This window comes from Biomphalaria glabrata, chromosome 16 (genome assembly GCF_947242115.1).
Source record: "Biomphalaria glabrata chromosome 16, xgBioGlab47.1, whole genome shotgun sequence".
Lineage (NCBI taxonomy): Eukaryota > Metazoa > Mollusca > Gastropoda > Planorbidae > Biomphalaria > Biomphalaria glabrata.
Window position 1 is genome coordinate 9,121,370 of NC_074726.1, and position 4,422 is coordinate 9,125,791.

Here is a 4,422-nt window from a genome sequence, read left to right on the forward strand (position 1 = left end):
CACTACAGTGTTAATTTCTGCACTCGACCAAAAAAAAAGAGAATTCCTGCACTTGACCAAACTGTGTCTTTGTATATTAAGAACACTTCAGTGTTAATTTCTGCACTCGATCAAAAAATGAGAATTCCTGCACTTGACCAAACAGTGACTTTGTATATTGAGAACACTTCAGTGGTAATTTCTGCACTCGACCAAAATGTTAGAATTCCTGCACTTGACCAAACAGTGTCTTTGTATATTTAGAATGAATCAGTGGAAATTCCTGCACTTGACCAAACAATGTCTTTGTATATTTAGAATGATTCAGTGGAAATTCCTGCACTTGACCAAACTGTGTCTTTGTATATTGAGAACACTACAGTGTTAATTTCTGCACTCGACCAAAAAAAAAAGAGAATTCCTGCACTTGACCAAACTGTGTCTTTGTATATTAAGAACACTTCAGTGTTAATTTCTGCACTCGATCAAAAAATGAGAATTCCTGCACTTGACCAAAAAGTGACTTTGTATATTAAGAACACTTCAGTGTTAATTTCTGCACTCGATCAAAAAATGAGAATTCCTGCACTTGACCAAACAGTGACTTTGTATATTGAGAACACTTCAGTGGTAATTTCTGCACTCGACCAAAATGTTAGAATTCCTGCACTTGACCAAACAGTGTCTTTGTATATTTAGAATGAATCAGTGGAAATTCCTGCACTTGACCAAACAATGTCTTTGTATATTTAGAATGATTCAGTGGAAATTCCTGCACTTGACCAAACTGTGTCTTTGTATATTGAGAACACTACAGTGTTAATTTCTGCACTCGACCAAAAAAAAAGAGAATTCCTGCACTTGACCAAACTGTGTCTTTGTATATTAAGAACACTTCAGTGTTAATTTCTGCACTCGATCAAAAAATGAGAATTCCTGCACTTGACCAAACAGTGACTTTGTATATTAAGAACACTTCAGTGGTAATTTCTGCACTCGACCAAAATGTTAGAATTCCTGCACTTGACCAAACAGTGTCTTTGTATATTTAGAATGAATCAGTGGAAATTCCTGCACTTGACCAAACAATGTCTTTGTATATTTAGAATGATTCAGTGGAAATTCCTGCACTTGACCAAACTGTGTCTTTGTATATTGAGAACACTACAGTGTTAATTTCTGCACTCGACCAAAAAAAAAGAGAATTCCTGCACTTGACCAAACTGTGTCTTTGTATATTAAGAACACTTCAGTGTTAATTTCTGCACTCGATCAAAAAATGAGAATTCCTGCACTTGACCAAACTGTGTCTTTGTATATTAAGAACACTTCAGTGTTAATTTCTGCACTCGATCAAAAGATGAGAATTCCTGCACTTGACCAAACAGTGACTTTGTATATTGAGAACACTTCAGTGGTAATTTCTGCACTCGACCAAAATGTTAGAATTCCTGCACTTGACCAAACAGTGTCTTTGTATATTAAGAACACTTCAGTGTTAATTTCTGCACTCGATCAAAAAATGAGAATTCCTGCACTTGACCAAACAGTGACTTTGTATATTTAGAATGAATCAGTGGAAATTCCTGCACTTGACCAAACAATGTCTTTGTATATTTAGAATGATTCAGTGGAAATTCCTGCACTTGACCAAACTGTGTCTTTGTATATTGAGAACACTACAGTGTTAATTTCTGCACTCGACCAAAAAAAAAGAGAATTCCTGCACTTGACCAAACTGTGTCTTTGTATATTAAGAACACTTCAGTGTTAATTTCTGCACTCGATCAAAAAATGAGAATTCCTGCACTTGACCAAACAGTGACTTTGTATATTAAGAACACTTCAGTGGTAATTTCTGCACTCGACCAAAATGTTAGAATTCCTGCACTTGACCAAACAGTGTCTTTGTATATTTAGAATGAATCAGTGGAAATTCCTGCACTTGACCAAACAATGTCTTTGTATATTTAGAATGATTCAGTGGAAATTCCTGCACTTGACCAAACTGTGTCTTTGTATATTGAGAACACTACAGTGTTAATTTCTGCACTCGACCAAAAAAAAAGAGAATTCCTGCACTTGACCAAACTGTGTCTTTGTATATTAAGAACACTTCAGTGTTAATTTCTGCACTCGATCAAAAAATGAGAATTCCTGCACTTGACCAAACTGTGTCTTTGTATATTAAGAACACTTCAGTGTTAATTTCTGCACTCGATCAAAAGATGAGAATTCCTGCACTTGACCAAACAGTGACTTTGTATATTGAGAACACTTCAGTGGTAATTTCTGCACTCGACCAAAATGTTAGAATTCCTGCACTTGACCAAACAGTGTCTTTGTATATTTAGAATGATTCAGTGGAAATTCCTGCACTTGACCAAACAGTGTCTTTGTATATTTAGAATGATTCAGTGGAAATTCCTGCACTTGACCAAACAGTGTATTTGTATATTTAGAATGATTCAGTGCAAATTCCTGCACTTGACCAAAAGTTGATAACGTGCACTCGACAAAAAGTTGGAATTCCTGCACTCGACTAAAAGTTGAATATCCTGCACTCGACCAAAATTTGATAACCTTCACTCGACCAAAAGTTGGAATTCTGTTTCGTTTGTACTCATTAAAGATTGAATAATTAGACGTCCATGAAGGGAGTGTGTACACTGTTTTATGTACAAATTATTGGCTGAACCGCTAGAATTTTAATTTCTGACAATATACATATGTATGTTTTATTACCCTCCGCCCTTTTCAGTCAAAAAAAGATCTATGTTTCATCTCGTAAATTACTTTTTCATGTGTCTGTAAAGTCTTGTTAGGGAGAAACAGACTGGTCCACACATAGTGCAGGAAATTTTGTAATCGCTTTGGTGGTAGATGAACTAGATATTCGTTTGGCTCGCTTTTCTTCCAGAGCTGAAGCGAATTCTTTTTCGTCTTGCTTTATCTTTCTATTTCCCAAGACTTTTATAGTGCGGTCTGTGGCAATGTCTTCCTAGTAGTCAACATCTACTTGAGGTCTCCTTTGAGTGTATTTATTTCTAATGTTTTCAAACTTTTGTCGGTTGCTTTACAGCAGGTGTCCTCAACCTGTGGATCGCGACCCCTTTGGGGGTCGAATAACGATTTGCCCGGGGTCGCCTAAGACTATTGTAAATATGGATTTTAATACTGCATATGTTACGTCATGCTTTTTTAAAAACTAGTCACCTAAGTCTGCACCACAAAAATGTTGAATAAGAAATAAGTTAAAGTTCAAACATTGCGATCAAGTGGACATCACCAACGCACAAGGAAATAACGAGGGTGTCATGTGGCTAGCACAAGGACCAACCGCCTTTATTTTCCCCATCTAATGTCAGGTACCCATTTGTGCTGGGTGGAGTCAAAGATCACCTGGTTAAAAATCCAATTCCTTACCAGGATTTAAACCCATGACCTCGGTTCGGAAGCCAAGCGCTTTACCGTTCAGCCACCTCGACTTCTGAATAAGAAATAGAATAGTAAATAAATACATGTCACAAAGCTGCAATTTTATTCATTTACAAGGTAACCATAATAAGAAATATTGATTTCAAGACTATAATGACAATTTATTCGTGATGAAGCCCCGCAAAAAAAAAAAAAAAAAAAAAAAAAAAAAAATATGAAATGTTTACACTAAGTGAACTGTTTTAGAAAATTATCAAAAGCACAGCTACCCAGGCTTATGATTTTATGGTTGGCACATAGTGGAAAATCGTAAAAGAAGGTCGGCGACCTAAAAAGGTTGAGAACCGCTGCTTTACAGAGTAAACTAAGGCAAGTACAAATAGGATGTTAAATGAATTGTGAATGAAGTGTATGGTAGAGATACAAACAAACCAAAATCGAACCGAACGCACTAATCTCTAACTTTACTTACTAAGGAACCGAACTCAATTCGAACTTTAAACGAACCGAAACGAACTGCCTTTACCTTAACCGAATATTCCAATGTTGTTAACTGAATTGTGAATGAATTGAGAATGAAGTATATAAATGTAAATTCTGAAAGAGAACACATTTTCTTTTATAAGTTCATGGGTGCCACGAGGGCCTAATGATTCAGTGAGTAATGAGCACTTTCAACTCATTGTGTGGCTACGCCTCTGCAATATTGTGCCTTCTTTATGTATCAACAAAAATTCCTTTTTTAAACCCATTTATTATTTGTAGGTACATTTAAAAAGCATGTCCTTTTTAAATCGACCCTGAACGATATTTTCGGGAGTGGGCGATAATGTACTTATTGCATCAACAAACATTTCCGACATGCCACACATTCAAATACAACTCTGTGCAAATATCATAACTCGCTGAGTGGATGTGAAGTCACGGCGCTGTCCGGAAGTTATTGACCCACCTACCTCATAGTTGTATAAAAATAAAAGCATCACAATCCCTTCTAAAGCCTTA